Here is a 24,577-nt window from a genome sequence, read left to right as displayed (position 1 = left end):
ACTTTATCATTGTTGCTAAATTGGGTTACAGAAATATTATGAAATTTCTTTATTTAGATGTTTTTAAAGAAAAGACGACTTTCTGGGACAAACTAACTGACCTCCAGACACCAAACACTGGTAGGCAGTACAAGACCTGTGAGCAGGGCGGTCACTTCTCATTCCATCACCTGCACACATCGTGTTAGCTTCCTAAACATAATCTCTAGGTGAAGGGAAAAAAAGCACAGGCTTTCTAGTGAAATTGGCATCCATATCGCTCTTCTAATATCTGCTTCTACATATGTGTGCATACTAAACCATGAAATTGTTGGTGCAGGGCTAATTTGTATCAGTACCTGTCACACATAATGTGCCGAGTGAATGCACACTCATACGTACATTCAGGGGAAATATTAAGTGATCATCATAATGATTCTTATTAAGTAACTTGGTCACTAACGTGCTCTCAATTTAATTAGACTTTTGTTTCCTGTACAAACCTTTTCAAAATACTTTCCGCTGTTCTCCTTCCCTTTTCAGTTGCCTTTGGTCCTCCCATTGGGCAGAGAGCAGTTGCTTTGAAGCCGTCATGGTTAACACCCACTTACCTGATGACACTAGGTTACAAATATAATCGATGTGTATCTATGCCAGCAATAACATGCCTTAACTACTGATCAGAAACTATCACCTATTCCAAGTAATAAGTAAAGTTGTCTTTTCTTAAATGAAATAATGACTTTTATAGAGGTAAAGTGGAAGCTTTAAAAATAAATGGGGGTTAAGGTTATAATAGAAATGTAATTTCATTGTAGAAAGTTAGAAAAATACGTAAAAACTGTTTTAAACTGAGTTGTGGCTTTACTTTTAATGGAGCTATATGGCAGAGAATAGGTCTACCACACAGAATTTTAAGAAACTTAGAGTTCTAACTGCAAACATTGGTGTAGATCTTATGGTAAACTGCTTAAACTTATGGAGGAAACTGAACCACCTGTGAAGGGATGTGCCAATTACCAAGTGACACAAACCAAACACCGATAACTCAAGAGTAAACTGAGATTTAAAGGTCATCATAAGAAATACATTCTTTCAAAACTACATTTGAATTAACACTGAATTCAGTAAGTTATTTTTAAATTTCACTAGCTAAATAACTAACTAATTAATTATAACCATATCAAATCATTGTTTCTGAATTTAGCGAAGTATTTTTTGGCTTTAAATTGTACTGCTATTTAAGCTGCCAATAAAGCTTTTTCTTTTACTTGGGATGAGAATTTGCAGATACGCTATTGAAAACAATCTAAATGTCCAACAAGGGTGGAATGATTAAAATATGATATATGCTAATAAAGTAATGCTATGGAGCACATTTGAAATAATGTTAAGAGTATTTAATCATGAGGAAATGCCCCTGATGTTAAATTAATATAGTCAAAATATCTAAATATGTGTTTATACTTACACATGTCTGCCATCCTTTTATGTTTATGCAAGTTTAAATTGTTTGTTACTTGCTAGAATATTTGTAGATTATTAACAAAAATCCATTTAAAAAACTTGAGTCCTCCTCGTTTTTTAAACTGATGTTTTGCTTTCAGAAACAGCATCACTTTGTTGCCTTCATAACCCTTGTTAAAGCAACAAGATAAAAAAAGGACATTTAAATTTTATTTTCTACCATGAACATATCACATCTAAAATAGTGACATTATTTTTAATGTCATACAGATATATGTTCTCTGTATTACTACTTGAAAACCTACTCTATGGTCCTTTTCTATGATGTTTTGTAATTGTGGTATTACCACACATACATGCCTATAGTTTCATATAAATAATGATCACCCTAAATTTAAGGAATTGCCATAGCATAGGTACAATTATAAGTTCTGGAATTTACATGCACCAATTAATCTTACCAACATCAAGAAACCAAAGATGGTCTGTGGGTTTATCCTCCCTCATATTTTCTGCCTGCTTTCTACAGGAAATTAACACTTTATGCCTAACTAAATACCCTATCTATTGTGCAGAGGGAAATTACTGTTTCCTCCCTGAGTCCTAAACAGGTAACAAAGTCACGCAAGAGAAAAGACCTTATAAAAGGAAGAAGGAAGCAACCCCTTTGCTCCTTGAACACACACTGCTCCACCTTCAATACCTAAACATTAAAGAGAAAAACAGGATGACTTATTTTAATATAAAATCTGCTTATTACTTTCATTTTTATTAAAAAATTTGTTTTAATCTTCACCTGAGACATGGTCATTGATTTTAGAGAGAGAGGAAAGGAGGGAGAGAAACATCAGTGTGAGAGAGGAACATGGATCGATTGCTTCCTACACATGCCCCAACCTGGGGGCAGAGCCTGCAACATAGCATGTGCCCTGATTGGGATTCAAACTAGTGACCCTTCAGCCTATGGGCTGACACTCAAACCAACTGAATCACACCAGCCATGGCTGTTCATTACTTTAAATACACAGCTGTTTTTTTTTTCCTAAAATGAACTCAAACATTAAAGGGTGAAAAATATTAGAAATTCCCCTAAAACAAGAAATGCAACTTATTTTAACTTGCTATCTATTTAAATGATGTCACTGACAAGATCACAACAGGCCTTCTAAGCTTCCGAACACACCTTTGTGAAATTCAGAATCTTCATCATCCTCACTGATGAAACTGTCACTACTTAGTGAAGTGTCAGAGAAGCTGGGCTAATGGCAGCCTAATACAGCTCACACCCTCATCTTATGAGTGCAGCTGTGTGCCATTTTACACATCTCTCTCAACGAAATGTAATCTCTCCCTCTGAACTAAATAACATCTAAAACACTACTCAGGATGAATAAAGTATGGCATGAGAATAAAGTGTGTATTAATAAACATTGGTTCTAAGCAAGAAGATGTGTATCAGTAGGTAAATAATATGCATGCCTGCATTATTTGGTAAATGTGATAGATGTATCTTTTTTTGCAGACAATAGGCAATTTTCAAAAGAAGCAAAAATCTTAGTCACTATCTTCATATCACTGAAATCATTCTGAGAGTTTTAAATCTAACTTATTTAACAATATTGTATAATAAATATAAAGAAACTTTAAGTTTTCCAAACAAAGATTACAAAGGTATTATAGTTTTATCACACTTCTATCTTTGGTATCTATCTGATCAAACAAACACTTTATTTCTTAGTGTGCAAAGTTGTTGAAGGAGCAAGGACTTGAAAATCTGGAAGGGCTGGATTTAATTCCCAATTTGCCTGTGTGTTCTCAGACAAGTTACTCAATCTGTTTGTCTTCCTTTCCTCTTCTGCAAAATGAGCATAAAAACTACATTGGAAGAGAGCTGTAAAGGTCCCATAAATACCTATAAGGAGCCTATCTCACACCATGGCAGTACTAATGTAATAGTTGGTGCTCAGTTAATTTTCCTTTTCCTTTCTCAAGTGACTGTTCAGAAACCATGTGCATCTTGAACTGAATTGCTAGCTGCAAACTATTCAAAGTGAGAAACATTATAGCTGATTGATATTCTACAACCTGAAATGAATCTTTAAAAGACCTTGGTATCTAAATCATTTGAACCAATATTATTTCAATAGGTTCAATAAAGCTCTTAGAATTTTGTACATTTTACAATCCAGCTAGCTTTGTCTTTAAATACATTTACAAGTATTGATTTAAAATCAAGAAACCAGTCAAACAAAAATATAACTGTACCTCTTAATTCAGGCATATACGCTAACTAAACAGCCCCTAGTACCGTAAAGTCAGAAAAGTAAACACTGGGAAGAGATAGCTGGCCTTGTTGTTTCTATTAAACATGTCAAAGTACGAAATCTAAAAATATTTGAACAATCTGCCTAATTTCCATCTGTTATATTTCTCAGAGGATAACTAAAAGTTCATGAGAAAGTTCATGGTAAGTTCAAATATGTCATATCAGGGCATTTACAGAGTAAAAGTTCACTCAGAGTTTATGATTATTTTTTAAAGACTGAAGTGGAAAAAGAATAAATGTACTAATTGAAGTTATTTTAAATTGCATTATAACCAGTGCGTTTTTAAGCATCATAAATACAAATTATGAATTTTAAAAGGCCATGTGCAACACATAATGGCAATCATGATGATTATAAGGACAATGCCTAAGACAGAACCCTTGCAACTGCTCTTAGAGAAGAAGCAGTAGATCAATTTTGATTATTCTTGATATTATTTAAAGAACAAGTTGTTACATTCTACATGGCATTGAATACTTTGTTTAAACTACATATTCAGAATCAGTAATATAAAGGCATAGATAAAAAAGAAAGGAACATCAGAAATAATAAATGAATACGGGCATACCTCATTTTGTTATGTGTTCCTTGATTGCACTTCAGAAATATGGTGGGGTTTTTTTTTCAGATTGAAGGCTTGTGGCAGCCCTAAATCCAGCAAGTCTATCGGTGCCATTTTTCCAACAGCATTTGCTCACTTCCTTTATCTCTGTCATATTTTGGTAATTCTTGTGATATTTCCAAGTCTTTCTTTATTGTTATATTTGCGATGATGATCTGGTATAAGTGATCTTTGAGTTCCTATTGTGATTGTTGGAGTCACGAACCGTGCCCATGTGTCTGTTCTCACTGGCCCACTGACAGGCCACTTCCCATCTTTCTCCTTCTTCTCGGGCCTCTTATTCCCTGAGACACAACAACATTGACATTAGGCCAGTTGGATAGCCCTACAGTGTCCCCTAAGCATTCAAGTGACAAGAAAGTTGCAAGTCCCTCCTTTTAAATCAAGCTTAGTGAGGAAGACAGGTCAAAAGCTGACATAGACTGAAAACTAAGCCTCTGGTGCCAAACAGCCAAATTGTTAGTACAGATGGAAAGTTCTTGAAGTAAATTAAATGTGTTTCTCCTGTGAACACCTGGCTGATAAGAAAGTGAAACTACCTTGTGTATGTGTGTGTGTGTGTGTGTGTGTGTGTGTGTGTGTGTGCTAATATGGAGAAAGTTTTAGTGGTTTGGATAGAAGATCAAACCAGCCATAGCAATTCCCTGAAACCAAAGCCTAACCTAGAGCAAAGCTTTGACTCTCTTCAATTCTACAAAAGCTGAGAGAGGTGAGACAGCTGCAGAAGACAAGTTTGAAGCAAGCAGAGGTGGGTTCATGAGGTTTACAGAAAGAAGCCATCTCCATAAAATAAAGAAGCAAAGTGAAGCAGCGAGTGCTGAGGTAAAGCTGCAGCAAGTTATCCAGAGCATCTAAGTTAAGATAATGAAAGTGGCTACACTAAACAACAGATTTTCCATGTAGAGAAATAGTCTTCTACTGGAAGAAGATGCCACCTAGGTCGTTCATAGATAGAGAGGAGAAGTCAATGCCTGGCTTCCAAGTTTCAAAGGACGGGCTGACTCTCTTGTGAGAGGCTAATGCAGCTGGTGACTTTAAGTTGCAGCCAATGCTCATTCACCGTTTTGAAAATCCTGGGCCCCTAGGAGTCAGGCTAAATTTCTGCCTGTGCTTTATAAGTGAAAGAACAAAGCCGGGATGACAACATGTCTGTTTACAACATGATTTACTGAATATTTCGAGCCCACTGTTGAAACCTACTACTCAGAAAAAAAGGTTCTTTTCAAAATATTGGCCACTCATCGACAATGCACCTGGTCACCCAAGAACTCTGAGGGAGGTGTACAATCAGATTAACGTTGTATTTATGCTTGCTAATATAATATCCATGCTGTACCCCTTGATCAAGAAGTTATGTACACAAAACTTTTATATGCACTGGGAAACCAAAAAAAAAGTGTAACCTGCTTTATTGTTATATTTGCTTTACTCTGGTGGTCTGGAACCAAATCCCCAATATCTCTGAAGTATGCCTGAATTATCTTACTACTTAGATAAATAAAGATGATTTCTAGTTTACAATTGCTAAGAATGCTATTTAAGGTATACCATTTGTAGGCTACTTATGGCAAATGTAGGAAGCCAAGACAAATATGTTTCATTTGGAACAAGATTACTATATCACTGAGGAAAAAACCTAAATCAAACAATCATTAGTCAATATTATTTGAATTGCTGAAGCAAAACATTAAGATTTTTCTTTTGGGTAAAACCTGATTTTTTGAAAAATTCATGAGAATAACAATGAACATACACAAAAAATTTAGCACACAATTTCTTGGGTTCACAGATTAAAACATTTTCTTTCTATAAAATACCCGTATGTATTCCGAGTTCAGTAAAGGATTCTAAATGGGTTGAGTAAAGATACACGACGGTGTTTCTCACCTCCTCCTGACCTCAGCTTCACAACATAGCTGTAAGTGTGTAATTTGCTTCTTAAGTTGAAAAACACATTCGCTTCTCTCCAGCATATCTATATTCCCTTTATGTTGTATTGCCCATTGGTTTTAACTGAACATAACATTTACTTGTCCATTCACTCAGTAAATGTTTATCTTGCATTTATTATTTATAGGGTGCTATACTACAGATTATTAGGGACAGAAATTAACCAGAAAAAAGTTCTGCTTTCAGGAAATCTAAATGTAGTAGAAGACATATGAAATAAAAAAAATATATAAGTAAGTAAATACAAGAAGGTTGAAGTCATTCAGTGCTATGTGAAAGATACAGGTAACATGATTTGAAGTTCATAGAAAGCTAATCTTGAAAGTAATTATTAGCTAAATACCTAATTTAGATGCTATTTATCTTTTTTTCTTTTTTGCCAAATGGTTAAACAGTGTTAAAAGGAAACTTAAAAAAAATCTCTTTCCCACTTCATTGCAACCATCTTCTAATATATGCCATTGATCACATCACAGAATTGTCAAGCTATCTCCACATTTGGCTTAGAAAAGACAGTATTGGATATGAAAACAAATACAATTTTATGTTTAAAACTTCTCAAGAGAGAGGGAGAGAGTGCAACATTTAAGAGTGAGACCACATTAGTTAGTCACTGACCTGGAATTTCAGTAATAGAGACTTGAGAAAAGTCACAAATCACATCAGGTAAGAGGAACCGCTGCGGATCGCCAATTTCGTAGAGCAGCTGCTAAGCCACTGTACCAAAGGAGACCAAGCCTCCCGTGCCAGGGGGTTTGGAGAGGCCAAACTGCCCATCAGGGAAGCACTCCAGGATGGGCAACCCTATTGTGCCTGGGTAAAAAACAGGGAATGCCAGGGCTCAGAACAGCCAGGAAGAACACCTCTGGAAAAGACATTACATTACACCAAACAATACTTTGATGAATAACAATAATCCAAAGCTGTGGGTTTTACATATGATATTACCTTTTAAAATCATATGGTGATCTTAATGTGTGGTGAGTACTGAATATGGGTGGTATCTGGGAGCCAAAGAGAAAGAAATCATAGTGAGAGGAATGAATGAATATTTAGTATAGAAATTCAGATACTGATTCCCAGAAGGTTTGGAAATGGTCTCTAGCTTCTCCTGATGTGGAAGTGATGAGAACCCCAGCAGGATGGAGCATGATATCCAAGAATACGAAGGCAGTGGGTACGGGGACTACAGAAACTGCGATGTCTAAAGAGGGCTATGCATCATCAGATACCTGCCCGGTCAGATTCCTCTGGTCCCCAGTGAGCCTCAGAGTTAGCATGGCTTACTCTGTTGATGATCAGCCAGATGGCTTCCCTCTCCCTGCAGTGATCTCGAGAGGGGGAGGGGAGGATGGAGGCGGGAGTGGGTATGGGGGATACACAGTAATGGAAAAAAATACAACACAGTAAATTTTTTAAAAAAGAGCAAAGGGCTGAGGATGTATTTCCCATCAGCGCTATGAGCCTCATGTTTTTATCGCTTCCCAGCGGTCTGGTGCTGTATGACAGCCTAGGAAGAGAAGGAAGAGTTAGAAGAGTGAGCAGCAGCTGCCTGGCTCTAGACAAGGTTGAGAGAAAGTGTGGGCAGCAAGACTGGAAGGAGGTTGCCACTGTCTAGATTGGCTGGGGTCTGCAATGTCTTCCATAGGTTCCTAATTCACACTAGAGGCGAAGGCCTCTGTGCTGTAAGCTTCTTATTAGTAAGCGGGCACATGTAGCAGCTTCTTGGAGTGGAAATCAAGAGATTTCTAACAACAAAGGCCTGGCCATCCAGGGTGGTAGAAAAAGTAATTTACCCACATGTCCTGAAATTTCAAGGTTCTTGTATATTCAGCATATGTAGTCCTAAAAGAGAAAGACCCTATTTCTACTCTAGGTACAGTACTGTATTGGTTTCATAGGGCTCCATATAAAGTGCCAAAAATGAGATGGCCTAAAGTGGCAGAAATTGATTACCTCAGCTCTGGAGACTGGAAGTTTGAAGTCAAGGTGCCACCAAACTGGGCGATGCTCTCCTGATGGCTCTAGGGGGGGATCCTGCCTTGTCCTGTCCTATGCTCGGTCTGTAGATGCATCGCTCCAATTCTGTCTCCACCAGGTCTGTCTTCACCTTGTCCTCCCTCTGCATGTGTCTTTCGCTAGGTCCGAATCTCTACTTTGTACAAGAACAAAAGTCCTATTGGATCAGGGCCCACCCTAATGATGTCATGTTGACTTAATTACTGTTGTAAAAGACCCCGTTTCCAAATAAAGTCACATTCTGAGATACTGGGGGTTAGAACCACCACATATCTTTGTGGGGGGACACATTTCAACCCAAAACAAGAAAAAAGCTCAGCCTGATAATGAACTAAAGAGCATAATAATAGGCATATAAATATGTCATATATTATTTTAGGGAAGTGTGATTTTTAACACATGAAAAAGGATTCTCCTGAAACTTAGCTCTGGACCCTAACAAGATGATGACAGCTAAGATATCAAGTCTGTCTGTGTTTCACAATACAGATAAAAGGCACTGTACGATATGTATAAAACCCAACATGAATTTTAAATTAGCAGTAATTATTGTTTAATAAACAGAAAGTAAAATTTCTAAATGTAGATGTTATACGCCATGTTAACACATACACACACAGACACACACACACATGATAGAGCTTCCTACCAGTCTGGGGCAAATGCCAGTCTGTGAATATCCCACCAGTGCTCTGAGCGCCACAGTCAACGAGGTGGCCTGCAAGGCTACAAAGCAAACAAACAAAGAGAAAAACCAGTATTAATACGGTGGGATAATAAAACACTTTGGGTTTGGGTTACTTGGCCTGGGTGAATCCAGGCTCTACCGCTTAACTAGCTATGGGACTTTGGGCAAGTTACATAACCCTATTGATTGCCTCAGGTTTTAAAAGGAGATAACAACATCTGCCTAATATGTAAATATGAGGAAAAAATTGTGTTGTGAAATGCCTATCACACAGTAGGCATTCAATAAACAAAAATTACTGAATTTCACAAAATTTCTTCAATCTTTGTAGAAGACATCTTTCTTTAGCTTTAAAACTCTTCAGTATTAAAGAAATAAAATTATATTGAGTTTAAAATGTATTTAAGATGACCTACCAGACACATATATTTTAATTTTTGAAAAGCCTAAGTAAATTTTACTGTAATGTAGTTAAATGAGTAAAATTATTACTAATATTATTATTAAACTTACCTAACCAGCTGCTAGTAAATCAAAGTCATTGCTTTTCCAATCAAACTATAAGAAAAAAAGTGATTATTTTATTTACAGTTCATCCATTTAGATGTAGAATCTTTACATAGTATATGTTCAAAATAAAGTAATTAATTTTCTACTTGATCTAAATACAATTTAAAATCATTGCATAGATTCAAATACAAAATTATATGAAGAAACCAACAAAAGCAACTCATAAAAAGAATATGGAGTAGAATTTTGCTCTGGACAAGATAAAATAACCTGAACCAAATTTAACTACTGCCCAAAACAACAAAAAGCCAGGTACAATACGTGCAACAACAGTGTTTAAGACAATGGACACCAGGCAACAGAAACCAGAAAACCCGAAGCAATGTAAAACCAGGGGGACAAGCCTATGATTGAGTTTCTAGGCCAAGTGCTCGAGTGGGGGCATCCGAATGGAGCCTGACAGATTCCCTGAGCGAGGGAGCTGAGAGTGTAGGAAGGCCGGCATGACAAGAGTTTGCAGGGCAGATTACCACACGCAGAGAGCTGCACAGACAGAGAACTCCAGAGACCTTAACAGGTCCCCTTGCAAGCCTTCAGCTAAAAACTAGCCAGCACATGGGTATGAAGAAGCTACCCTAGACTGGGAATAGTGCCCACGGACAAAAGCTGGACAGGAAATTCTCATACGTCATAGAAAAATGAGTAAAGTGCTCAGGAAAGCCTTGCCACAATAGTGGGAAACAATTAGTCCTAGCATACACGCCGCTCTGGTCCTGTGGAACGCATCTTAAAAGCAAGATCAAAAAGGACCAAACAATTATAAAATAAATAATCACATTCCAAGGTAAAGCTCAAAAATGTTTACAGGAACATGAAAATATTTAGCAACCAACAAGGAAAAAATTCACAATGCAATGACATCCAACCCATAATTACCAGGCACGCAAAAAAGCAGGAAAACCTGACCCACATTGAGAGAAAAAATCTATTAATTGAAACAGACCCATATCCTACAAAGATAGTAAAATTTGCAGATGACTAAAATGTAGTTAGACATTATTGGAACTGTATTTCATGTGTTGAAAAAAATAAAACAGGTTCAAAACCAAAGCACAGAAAAGACCTAAATTTGAACTTCTGAAGATAAAAACTATAAGTCTGAGGTAAAAACAACAGCAACAACAAAAAACACTGATGGTGATAACAAAAAACTAGACATTGCAGAAAAAATTATTCAACAAGAAGAGATAACAATAGAAACTATTCAAACATTTCATGGAGAGAAAAAGGAATATCAGAAATAAAGAGAGCATCGTGAGCTCTTGGAAAACTTTAAATGACATAATATATGTGTAATTGGAGTCCCAGGGGAGGGAGAAGGACATAAACATTTGAAGAAATGAAGGTTAAAATATTTTTAAATTGGATGAAGTTATAAATTCACAGGTGCATGAAGATCACAACTACCAAGCCCAAGAAACATAGAAAAAAGGCATGTCATAATAAAATTGCCCCCAAAGAGTGAGAGAGAACATCTTAAAAGCTGACAACAAAAGAAACACATGGTATATAGCTAAAGCTACAAAGATAAATATGGCAGCAATTTTGCCTCAGAAGCAACATGGAGAAGGCAGTGCAACAAGAACTTTAAAATATGGAAAGAAAAACTGTCAACCTTGAATTCTTTACTCACAGCACATCTCTTTCAAAAGTAATGGTGAAATAAAGATTTCTCCAGACATACAAAAGCTGAAAAATCATCACCAGCAGACTTTTATCATAACAATAAATGTTAAGTGAAGCCCCTAAAGTGGAAGGGAAAGGATTCTAGAGAAAAATATTGGTCCACGTGAGAGACTGAAAGCGCCAGAAATGTGAAGTGCGGTACATGGGTAAATGCACGAGATTTTCTGCTTAGCCTCCAAAGCACTTTACAGGATGATGATTATTATGATACCAATAAAATATAAGTAACAATAAATTAAAACATAATACTAAATAATAAAGATGTGTTGTTGGGTTTATAACATATGAAGACGTAAAGGGTTTGAAAAATGCACAAAAGATAGGAGGGGTGAAATAGAAGTATTAGTCCTAAAGCTCTTCTACTCTATGTAAAATATTAGAGCATCACTTGAGAGTAGACCACAACATTAAAGAATTATACCACAAACACTGGAGCCATCAGCAAAGTAACAAAACAAAAAGTTACAGCCAATAAGCCAGTAAGTGACCTAAATTTAATGGCTGGAAGAACACATAACTGTTGATTGTAGTGGTGCGTAGTGGGGTTATGATTCACTTCATTTCCTTCTTTTTGATTAACCATATTTTAAAAAAGGAAGTAGCATTACCTGAGGATGCAGCAGTGACCAACCCCACCCAGTCTCGGTGTTTCCGTGGCTTCTGGCTCAGAAGGACCAGAGCGACTCAGTGTGGAATGAACAGAAGTTAGAAAAGAGAAGATAGGTCAACATCAGTAAGAGCAGGGCCCTAAAGAGATGAACTCGTTGGTAAAGGGAGGGAAGGAAGAGTTGACTGGAGGAATCGCTGGGCACAAAGGGACATGGATCAAAGGACCAATATGAAGGCTTTAAAGTAGCCTCCCATGGGAGAGTGCAGACTTAAACTGAGAGAACACAACTTCGAAAGACTGAAGTTACATGCTGGGTGGGGTATGAATGGGTGAATGGGGAGACCCATGGAGCCTAAAGTATGGACCATTCTATCCATAAAACACAATCATCATTCTCTCTCTGTATGTAGAAAAAGAGCCGGCCGTGCCCTTGAGAAGCTTTATTTGCCCTGAGAATATGTTCCAACAGAGCCCCTAAGGGATTAAATAGGGGCACACCAAGAGCTAGGAATTTGACCAGGAAAGAGTTAATACACCTAATTTCAGGAAAATTACTACTAAAAAAATTAACATAAGCAAAATAGTCCCCAAACATATAGATGGCTTCTCAAACTCTAAAGACTTTTCTAATAACTTTAAGATCCAAAAGGGTTCCCAGGGGTTGAATAAAAAGGTGCAGAAGTTACACACCAACCACACACACCAGTCTGTAAACTAGTTTCACATGGTCATCTCTGAATAATTTGGTTAACAACAACCACAAATTATTCTACCATATTTTAATGGGATATCACCATTATATAAAATCAAATTTGAAATTCATTTTGTGCCTTTTGGTACACTAGACATATTAAATATCTCATAGAGAGGCAATGCACTTATTTTTGACTTGTTCTTACTATTTTTAAAGTTTACAAACTGGCACCTGAAAACACACTTTGTAATGGCTGAAGAAGGTTACTTGTGTGTTAGTAAGTCAAACAAAGACAATAAGCTCAAGGTGACAAGTGTGTTCTCCTCATAAACTCACGGCGTAAATGAGGGGCCCCAGCACAACAGCACTGTCCCCGCAGCACCCTGTCAGAATGACATCAGCTCCGAGGTCCAGGGCCCTGCTGGTCAGTCTTGCTCTGTGGGAAACAGAACATCCCTGTTACTGGTTTTAACCCAGGTCAGACTAAAGCTTTCCATTCAAACAAACACAACTGCTTATCCTTTTGTCCAATGACTCAAATATGCTTCAAGTAGTTCCAGACATAAAATGATGTGGACAAAAACTCCTGGATACTTCCATTATTATTATCAATATTTTATCGATATCAATTATTATCAATATTTATTGATATTTAAAAATCAGCATTTCCTGTGGGACTGTTTGTAAAGTATTCTGTCAGTATCATGCCCATTCTACATGCCAGTTTATCTGGGTGCATGATTCTGGAACATCAGTCATTTTCCTTCATGGATACTAACTATTTCACAGTCTCCTGGGGTCCAGCTTTACTGTTGAGAAGTGTGTTATCAGTCTAATTATTGATGTTTGTGTGTTGTCTTTTGGGGTGCTCTTACAATCTTAGTTTTTGGTCTTAGACAACTGCGCTATGCTGTATCTTTTTGTCTGACCTGCTGGGATCGACTCTGCTTCTTGACCCTATGGATAAATATGTTTCTCCAGCCCTGAACCGTGAGGCTCAGCCATTGTCTCTGGACATGACCCCCCACCCCCTTCTCCCTATTCTCTTCTAGCACTCTTCACTGGATAGAACATTAGACCTTACAACTCTATCCCCACATCTCTAACTTCTCTTTCATTTTCCATCTCTTTAGCCTGGGCTGCATTCTCAGTAATTTTCTCAGATCCATTTTCCAATTCATTAATCTTCCATTAATGGTATCACATCAGCTGTTTAATCTACACATTGAATTTTTATTTCAAAGATTGTATGTTGGATGAATAAAGTTCATGTGGTTTCTATTCAAATCCACGTAGGCCTTCTGTGAAAGCTCGTTCCCTGCTCAGGTTTTTGTTCCATCTTCCTTTCTTTAGACACCTTTAACACCCTTACTCCATTCTGCATCGAATCACTCCGGGTATGAATTCTGTGGACATTTACATATGCTTTGAAATTTCAGGTTGTGAACTCCTATTAAGTTTGGTGAGGCTTTATTTGTGCAGCAGCCTCTTTTAGGGGAACACCTGGGTTTGCATTTGCTTCTACCAAATGGGCTGGGGATATGAGCAGCCATGAACTTCTTTAAGTAAATGACTTAAAAGCAACAGAAGCACCAAGTACACAAAGCCCCATCCTTCCGACCTCTTACAACCAAAGCTTTTAACTCCCAAGGTTTACAGTTAAATTCCTCTTTCCATCCTGCTGTTGGTTTAGATGGGACACCACTGGGGCAGCCTCAGCTGTCAGAGAATGTCTGCCTCCTTCACCCCAGGCCTCTTCTGTGGTCTCAGAGCTACAGACTCTGGTGGTCCTTGAGAAAGTCCTGTTGATGGTCCTAAGAGTTTCTGCTGCTACCTGGCACCCTGGGAGAAAGGCTTTTTAAATGATCAACACTTTGAAGCCACCTGTGTCCATCTGCACTGAGAAGGATGGAAGGGAGGGAGACTGGGAGGGATAAAGAACGTAAGAGTCAATTAAAAGAAAACGTAAGAGAAAAGACCTTACCCAAGGTACACGTTCATGCCTCTCATGGTGTCTGGAAACTTCTTCCCACTCTCTAGGTCTGTGATAGCTGATCTCTGCAGAGCCTCCTTCTACAAATATTTCACAAAAATATTTTAAACCTTTATTCATAGACAGCTTACTTTTTATCCTTATACAAAACTAGATTTACAGTTGTTCATATGGAAAAATAGTTAATAATAATAATAATATAAGAATAAACTGCATTTTGCATGCTCACAACAGTAAGCCTACTTTTGCCCCACCCTGTTTTATATGCTAAAACAATAAAAAACATCTAGTAGATCAGTAGAATCCCATATACTTCATTACTGGCATAAAGGAATTAACATGTACTGAAAATGATATTCTGTTTCCAGCACTTTTCATGCAGTGTTTCGTTTAGTTTTCCACGCAGCCACGTATGGCAGGTATTACATACAACCTCCAGGCTGTAGACAAGGAACCTAACGAAGTGAGAAAGGCTGAGTGGAGCCTCGTGGAGAAGCGCGTTGGCTCTGGAGCCTGGCGAAGCCCCTGGCTCCTCCGTGCTGCTCTGAGATGCTCCATCTTTAAAGTAGGACACTGGTGGTATGGATCCCACAGGACAGCTGTAAATACATCATAATCTGCTCTTGTGCTTACAGAGTGGTATGAGGAATTTGAAAGGTCCTATAGCAGTTTGTCTCTGGGAAAGAATCACGCTTCCTATCCAGTCAAAGTTAAGAATAAAAGTTACCAGTACATTTCCCCAAAAGACATGAGTTTTGTTCTGTTTTTCTGTCCATGATCATGAATCTACGTGTTCGGGGACTCCCGATGCAGGCACTTTTTCCCAGGTTAAACACCAATGCACTAGAGGCAGCATGGGTATGGGGTGGTCTCTACAAGCCCCTCCCCTCGAAAAAGGGGCTCAGGCTAGAGTTGAAAGCTGTGTAAATCACCATGGCACCAGCTGAAGCCGTTGAGACGTGGTCATTCATGAAAGGAACATGTGATCACCTTACAGAGGCCCCAAAGCTGCTGAGGACACTTTTCGTTCCCCGAAGTCTGTCCACAGCACAAACTGGCACCAAAACCAGAAGCAGCTTCACCACCAAAGGGTAAAGCCAGGACCACTCTGCCAAAAGGGATTTGGTGTTTTATATGTATTAAAAGCCATACCTATACTATATGATATATGTATACACATGAAAACATGTGATGCTATGACAAATATATATTTAACGTTGTGTTCAGTTACTATTACAATTGGAGTAGGCAAGATTTTGGCTATTAAAAGCCAAACTCCGATATTCCTAAGGCAGGGACCTGTTTCACGGTATCACTGTTTCCATGATTCGTTTTCTACAAACAAATTAAAATGTCTCCAGAGCGGTTTCCCTTTCTATAAGGGACAAACAAGTCTCCAGTCTCATTCTCTTGGATGAGACTCTGTGTATCTGTCATCACGCTGGGATGCGTAAAGCAGAAGTCTGCCGCACGCTGAGATAAGGTCACAATGAAAATAAATCAGTGGGCGGTTATGGCAGCAAATTCAGGCAGCGCAGTTAGAAGGATACAGATGAATTAAAAGGTACTGTGGACACAGAAATGGGGCAGCTCTGCCCGGTTACCTCCACAGCAGTTCTCACGTGTCACAAACCCAACCTGCACGGACAGAAGGACCTTCCACAGCCTGAATGAGCGAGTCCACAGCCCTCGTAAAATAAAGCTAATTAGCAGACATGTTCTGTTCACACGCAAACAATTAAGTCAACTGATATTTTGTGTGCTCCTGACAGCTAACACAAGTATCTAGGGACCTGCAAACACAGTCTGCCTTTCACAAGAGCGATGTGACACCCTTTGCATCTCACAGGGAGCCGAGCTCAGTTGGTAGGAAGGAATCAGTGCCACTGAAACACCTGGTGCTCGCCTGAAACATCTAGCTTGTCAAGTTGAAGCGTTAATAAAAAAACTTACTCATTCCATTCCCCTTCCTGTTGTGACACAGATGGTATCACCTACAGCAAGATCCATCAGCTGGAACCCAAATGATGTTAAGATTAGAAAGGTAAGTAATGACTTGTACTAATTAAATTAATGTTTTTGTAAGAAGCACAATTTCAATTCAGACTTCCATGTCCAGAGAAGGGTCTAAAGTTATTTTAAACACTGTCTTCGGTGAATCAATAAAACCTTCATACCACACACATAAGTGGTTTATAAACATAAATGGATAACCAATCTAAGCAAATGACATATCATATTTTCTAGATTAAAATAACACAGATTAGAAAGAGATTTCTAGAGCTTAGCCCAAAGAGTTATACCAAAATCCAATAATTAGATCAAATTAAACGATCCTACTTGTTCATCACAAGATACAATAGCTTTTTGCTTAGGAGCATATCACTCAAAGCCAACAACCTCTCCCATGATGTCATCTCCAGTGACCACTGCTATGTTCAAATCGATGCCGGCCTTCCTGGTCATCTTGTCAAGGGCGGCAGCACACATGACAGGGTTGGAGCCCCCAGCACTGCTGATCACATGCATGCCAGCCAGGAGAGAGACACCGTGGCGATCACTCTGATGCTCCATCATGGGCTTTCATTCACTGAACTGGCTCCTCTACCCTTTGTTTTTTTGTTTTGTTTTGTTTTGTTTTCCTTTTAGAGGCAAAGCCCCAAAGGTGATGGCACCCTGCAGAATATTTAACTGGACGAAGCCACTTCCGGTGTTTTCACTGGCTCATCAGATGCAGAGCTGGTAACTGATGTGAAACAAGATGTCGCCACTGGGTCCTAATAAAAATATCTGTGATCTATTGTTAAAAAAGACTATTTCTAATTTTAAAAATTCTCCTGATTTTTCTAAATGATCCTCTAGAGAGGACTGATCCAAGCAATTACACTTTAAAAAGTCTAACCTGTAATTTGATCTCTGAAAGTGATTTGCCGAGACAGGCCAGGAGACTGGGACAGATTGATTTAAACTAGAGATTTAAAATCTCTAGGCCTTTAGTGATCACCTAATCCAGGAGTTCTTATTTTTTCAAGATTCATTATCCTTTATGAAATCCAATAAAAGCTATGGATTTCCTCCTTAAGTGAAAACATTTTTTTTCTTATAATTTCAGGGGCATGTCAGATTCCCTGAAGCCCACTGTTGAACACCACATTAATTAACTTTGACCAAATCCAACCATCTCATTTACAGACAAAGAAACTTAGATGCAGAGAAGCTACGTGACTTGTCCAGGGTTATGCAGTTTGTTGGGGGCACAGGCAGGGTGAAAATCCTGCTCGTCCCACTTCCAGTCTGCTGTATTTGACCTGTTCGACTCTATGTCCCTGTATGGACTCGTGTGGGTGGTTAATGGCCATCAGACAAAATCTGAAAAAGGCCCTGAGTGCTCTGCCAAACCACTCCTACTAACTGGCCAAAGAATGATTATTAATTATAAATGGCCAGAAATTTATACCCACGAATCCTCTTTCTAACTAAAGGCAACATTTTTTCTCCGTTTTCATTTCCTTCAAACTATTCTCCTCTTTCCCACCTCTATCCACCCCACCAACACTTTCTTAAAGAACGCCCCCCTTCCACAGTCCACCCCTTCCTTCCCCTCACATGTTACACCTCCTTCTTTGCCTCCACCAGCCCTCCCCTTTCCCTAAAGCTCAGCCCTACTGTCCTTTACATCCATGCCCACCCCTCACCTTCAGAAGTCCTTCCAGATGATGGCATCACCAATCCTTCTACTGAGAGAAACTCCCACCCTCAAACTTGTTTCTATTTCCACCCTCTCACCCAGGAAGAAGGGTGTTGACATCTTCTGATTTCAAAATAAAATGTAATATACAAATAACAGATTTATTACCAATACTTAAGGTTCATAAGAAGTTTTGGCAAGTCTGACATCTTGCTTTCCTCTTTTTCAAGATTACTGACTTTTTTAAAAGGAGATATAGCTTCCTCTAGTGGAAAATAATGATATCTTACAAAACAGACCTTCCTAATGTGTATTCCGAGATGCATTAACAATAAAACCATGGGTACATCAGACTAGTAATTACCCAAAGCTCTTCCTCCTAAAGCTTTTCGTCTTCAAGATCTTAAACAACAGCATACTGTAAGGGATTTATCCTTCTTAAGCAGAAATGCAGTTTCAGTGCTTAAGAGATCTCCAGGAATGCCACTTGAGGTTACCTCAGGACCCAGCTGCAAAAGACTTCCTGTGTTCGTCCCACAAACCACAGCACCAGATAATGAGGCCGGAAACTCGGATGTGGTTCAAGTTCGGCAAGCAGCTTGCAGGGGTCCCCTAGCCACCAGTTGCAATCTGACCCCAGGAGAGCCCCAGGGGAGAGGAGTGGCCCAGTATAATTATAACTCTCTGACTGGAAATCAACCCAAATATGCCAGTGGATCAATGCTGGCTATATTTCTAAATATTCTTTCACCCAATAGCAACTACCTTCTTTCCTGAGGACCACATCAAGGTGGCTAATAAAGGCTTTTGAATGTTCAGTGAGTTAATTATTTACTTTTAGTAACCTATATATATTTACCTATATTATATAATAATATAGGTAAACACATATTCTCTCTTACAATTTGACGTGCCGTTAGATATAGGAAATGAAGATGATTTAGTGGCAAACATTTTTCAAATTACCTTATTTGTGAATGTTCTTTACGTAGGGAGTCATGGCAGTCTGTATAAAATCAGGAACATAGCCTAAGTCCTAAATTATAAGAATACGCGTTATCCACTAGTGAGTATTTAATTACTTGCAAGGCTGCATTAAATTTTAAGTAACTGTAATAGTTATGTTGTCTAAAAAAGAACTAATCCCTAAGGAATTTGAGAATATAACCAGTCAATGGAAAAATCTAATGTTACGTTCAAAATAAACTTAACTTCCATTATTACCAAAGAGATGATGTAAGGATGACAGCTAAACAAATTAGTCACTTCTCCTTTGTGATCCATAGTGGTTTTAACTCAAAAGGTTTTTTTTGTTTTTTTTCAAAAGTTTTATTAAAAACAAATCTTCCCAACATTATACATGTCCTGAGAACATCTTCCACTAGTTCTCAAGTGAAGCTAATGATTTCACATTTGGTTGATTATAGACACAGGGGCAGGTAACCAAAGGGGGAGAGTGGAGTAAGAGGGACCATGGGTGTTACTATAAGTGTCTCCTTTTTGGCCAAACTGTAGTTTAAAGCAAAAACTAGATAATTAGTTATGTTACTAGGGGTTCACTTTCAAACTAATTCTACCAAGTGAAAGCAGCTGCTGACATGTACTTAATGTCACAAAGTTGGTGACATTAGCTTCACCAAGACCTGTGTGTATTGTCTAACGAGCTAAAGAATTTGAATGGTTCTATTGTCTAAATGGAATTTTTGCTGAGCTACTCCATGCTCCAAGCCAATTTCTTAGCCTTACATATTAAAACAAAAAAAAAGTTTAATTCAGTAGGACTAACAGAAATATGTCAAAGTTAGGACTAAGACATTTATCATGTATTAGAGATGACAGCATAAGCAATTTTTCATGTTAATAAAGCCTTTCATAACTATAATTTCAGTGGCTATGTAAGATTTCATTGCCTGGACCACTCGTCATTTATTTAACCATTTCTGTATGGTTGGCCATTTAAGCCTTTAGTTTTTTTGTGAATGTTATAAATAAGGCTACATTATTCATCTTTGTGAGCAAAGCTCTGCCACAGTTAGCTGTAGTTCTAATTTTACCTAACTTAAATGATGGTAAATAAAACATATTTTCTCTAATAATAAGACCTAACATTTTAAAGTTTTACAATATGTCATTATGCAAACATTGTCTTATATAATTTTCCCTTAAGGTATGCTTACATACATAGTCATTAAAATGATCACAATAATTAACTTACAGGCGATTTTCCTTTTGCAGCAGTTAGCAGGCACATAGTTACCTTCGAGAGATAATCAAAAACCAAAAATCCAGCTTCTCTCCATATATTAGCTGAGGAACTAGAATTATATCACAACGCGTGATCAACAATAATCAAAATTTTAAAAAGTCTGAGTAAAATCTTCTTTTTTTCTATTTAAAATGTATCGACTTCAGAGAGCAAGGAAGGGGGAGAGAGACATCAATGTGTTGTCGCACTTATTTTGCATTCATTGGTGGCTTTTTGTATGTGCCTTCATTGGAGATGGAACCCGCAACCTTGGTGTATGGTGACGATGCTCTAACCAACTGACCTACCTGGCCAGGGCTTATTGTCTATACATTATCTAAAATTGGAAGTTGTGTATATATTGGTGCATTTGGGGGGCATGTTCCTGGGAACCCTTTCTAGCTTAGTGAGTTTTTGCTCACCGTACTGTATATTCAAGCACTGCCACATTGGGTAATAATCCACAGACTTTCTCATGCTGACTAAAGAAAAAGCAAATTATTACATGGTAACAGAAAACTATTTGTAGCCATGGTAGCATATTTCCCCACTGCCAGTGCTCTCTAGAAATTATTTCCTTCAGATGGCAAGAGTCTCTTTGTAAAAAGAAATAAATTTCCAATTCATCAGGTGTAAAACCTTCTTTGCTCTTCCAGTCTCATAATCAAGTCTTATTTCATTACAGCAGCCCAATGGGGCAAAGACACATGCCAAGCACTAGACACAGCAGTGACCAAAACTGTCCAAATCTGTGCCCTCCAAACTCTTTGGAGTTTACATTCTGGTGGTGGGGGGAGGGAAAAAGTACCCCAAAGTATCTGTTATCTGACAAGTGTAGTAAAGAACGATAAAGCAACTAAGGGGTTAGGAAATCCCAAGAAGGGTCGGGTAGAATTGTAGCTATTGGTTGTGGAGTGGTCAAGAGTAGGTGTCTTTGACAAGATAACATTTGAGTGAGCAGAGAACTGAAGGACTCGAAGAAGACAGCCCTGAGCTGTCTGCAGGAAGAGTGTTCTAGATGGAAAGATTATTAAGCACCCAAGACAGGAACATGATTGACATACTGGGATCAGAGCTGGGAGGTCCACGTCCCAGCAATGTTAGTGAGCCAGGGGGGAACGGGGAAGGGATGAGGTCAGAAAGGAAGCTGAGACTGAGGCCACTTTTAGACTTTGGATTTCTTTCTGAATGAGATAAACCATCGGACAGTTATCACCTAATTAGAGACATGATTGACTTGCTCGATTACTTGTGGAGAATAAACTGCAAAAAGGCAAGGGAAAAACCAGAGAAACTAGGTAGGAGGCTATGGTTATCGTCCAATTAGGGAGGTGGTGATTTAGACTAGAGTGATGATGAAAGACAAATTTGCCAGCAGGGGTTTTAGCCAGAGCAGGGAAAGACAGGGTTGTCATTTATTGAGGTAGATAAGATGGGCAGAGCAGATTAGGGCGTTCAGCTTTAAACATGCTTCTTCTAAGAAGATACCAGGAAGGCAGCCGGTACCCCAACGTGGATTTCACACATTCGAGAGAAGTAAAACTCCCAAGACTTCAAGAGAAAAGCATTTTAAGGAGGCAGTCATCAATTTGGTCAATACCACTGATAGGTCAAGGAAGAGGAGGGCCAGTACTAACCCTTGAATTTAGTAGTCATTGGCCAGATGGGTAAAGGTTATTTGCCCCAGCTTCCCTGAAATGAGAACAAGGTTCCAAAAGATGCAGAAAACTGAACACCAAGGTCACATAGCCAATTAGCAGCAGAGCTAGGCCCAGAACCCAACACAGAACACAGGCCTTCAGAGGTTAGCCGTGTTTCTTGAATCCCAGAGCAGGCTCTTCTTCAATGGCCTGTTTATAATGTCATCGCCCCTGGTGACTGTCATGCAGGAGAGAGACTCTAAAAGAACATGCAGCCCGTAAACAAAAAGGAATAGACATAAATATTAGAACTTTGGGGCATAATGACAGTGAGACAATGGTTTAGTGTTTCATGACAGAGACGATATTCTTTAAATCAAGTGAAACGGAAGATACTGCATGCCCAGGTGTCAAAACACACTTCAATCCAAAGAAATGTTTCCATCCCTTCCAAGGAGCTCTCTGTGCATGGCACTTCACCAGATGACTTCCCTGTAAACAAATAGAGCAGTACCCCCCCCACCCCCATAGGTTACTAGCACAACTATAGCCAGGGTTCGAATAATGAGGTTCTCATTCCCCATCCTCTTTCCTTCACTTGATTTCTTATCAAGATGACAAAAACGGGGGGTGGGGGGAGGGAGGATAAAGTTTCACTTCGGATTTTAATTTTAAATTCAATTTTAAGATAAAAAATTAACAAATTTTAGGGGTCCAAAGGCACAAGAGAGCCCTGAACCTTTTAAGGTGTGAAGGTCAGTTTTAACAGTCCCGGCTGCTCCCCTCGAACCCACAGCTGCCACCAAACGAGGAGGCTGGGCCGTAAGAAGTCCGCTGCGCCGCCAACGTCTGTGGAAGGGTTTTGCAGACCAGGAAGATTTCCAAGGGGAGGAGAGATGGTGGGGAAAGAGGAAGGCAGGCACTTTTCCAGGGACAGGTTGGGCAGGGGGCTGGCACCCGGCTGTGACTGTGATGGGAGAGGAAAAAGGGCGCTGCAAGGCTGGAACTCCTGGCAAAGAAAAGCCCAGCAGCGGGGCTCTAAATAGAGTTTCAAGTGCCAGGGCTCAGACTCCAGCGCCACACGAGGTGTCTCCTCCCTCCGGGGCTGCAGCTAACTCCTTGCGCCTCCGTTCCAAGCTTTCCTTCCGAAAATGCAGGGCCGAGGGGAGCTTAGTAGAGGTGAGTGGGGGCGCAGATTGTAGCCGGGTTACCTGCGGCCGCCGTGTCTCCCCAGAAGGCGGAGGCGCTGGCGATGCAAACGGCGCAGCTCCCCAACCCCGGCTGCTCTGCCGCGCGCCGGCCTCCGCCCACGTGCCCAAGGTCCGCGGCCCTGCGCTCCAGGCGGCCGCGCGGACAGTCGCCCGCAGCAGGCGCAGCGGCCAGACCCAGTTCTCGGCTGCAGGAGGACACCGGAGAGCCGGACTGGCGGTGCGCTCGCTCGGAGGCTCTGCGATTGACTGCGCCCTGCGCTTCATCGACTGGCCAGGCCCCACCCGCGCCCCAGGCCTGGGTCTCCAGGCCCCAAAGCCTGCCGCCTGCGCTCTTGTGATTGCGACAGCCATCTCCGCAAAACAGGCGCGGAGGGTTACTGGCTCAGCTCGTTTCTTTGTTCTGGGAGTTTGCGCCGAAGATTTAAAGATCCTCCTGTAATCCCCATTCCCTTGCAAATTCTGAGTTTGAAAAGGAAAATACCAACACAAAAGAGATATGGGAGCACCCCCTCCTTCTCCACCGACTTCTCTTCCGAGGAGCTAGAGAACTGTATCAAGGCCAGCATTCTTTCTTCAGCCAGATCCGTGAGGAAACTTCATTTATGAGAAACTATTTTAAGAACTTTATTTTAAAATGAAAATAAGCTCTTATACTTTAGATTTTTTACATTTATGTAGATTAAATGTAATCTACATTACATTATAGATTAAATGTACATTTACGTAGATTTTTTACATTAAGCAAAAACAACCCAGCGAGATCATACAGTTGAGGAAACACACGGAGAAGTCGGGCCCTTTCCCAGGGTCTCTCAGCTAGAAGTTCAAAGTGGGACTTGAAACCCAGGCGGTCCCTGCCAATGTCCACACTCTCGGTTCTCAAGTTATGCTGCCGCGGCAGAAACAAATTCACTACGATCTCATTTAATCTCCGCAACAAACCTACAAACCTACTGGGTGGGGACTGGTATTGTTTCCATCTTACAGACAAGGAGACCAAGGCACAAGGAGACAGAGAGGCAAATACTGAAGCTAGAAAGTGGGGCAGGGGAGCCACCAGTAGCCTGTCTGATCCTTAACTACTACCGTGGGAGGGGAGGTGCTATCTTTTTAAATTCATTCATACAGAGGAAGAAGGAATCACTTAGAAAGTGTATGAATCTTTCATAACCTTCAAATACAGAGTCC

The 24,577-nt window shown here is 39.6% G+C and overlaps 1 long non-coding RNA gene across 1 annotated transcript; it reads right to left on the bottom strand.

Moving 5' to 3' along the window:
• Positions 1–14,604: 14,604 nt before the first annotated feature.
• On the bottom strand, positions 14,605–19,319 carry LOC119065917 (uncharacterized). Its single transcript, XR_005085670.2, has 3 exons — positions 19,260–19,319; positions 16,559–16,618; positions 14,605–14,685 (listed from the first exon to the last, which is right to left on the bottom strand). It is a non-coding gene; the product is annotated as an uncharacterized LOC119065917 (long non-coding RNA).
• Positions 19,320–24,577: the final 5,258 nt, after the last annotated feature.

This window comes from Artibeus jamaicensis, unplaced genomic scaffold (assembly GCF_021234435.1).
Source record: "Artibeus jamaicensis isolate MK-2021 breed Jamaican fruit bat unplaced genomic scaffold, CSHL_Jam_final scaffold_537, whole genome shotgun sequence".
Lineage (NCBI taxonomy): Eukaryota > Metazoa > Chordata > Mammalia > Chiroptera > Phyllostomidae > Artibeus > Artibeus jamaicensis.
Note: the sequence above shows the minus strand (reverse complement) of the source record. Positions and strands in the feature narration are given on the sequence as shown.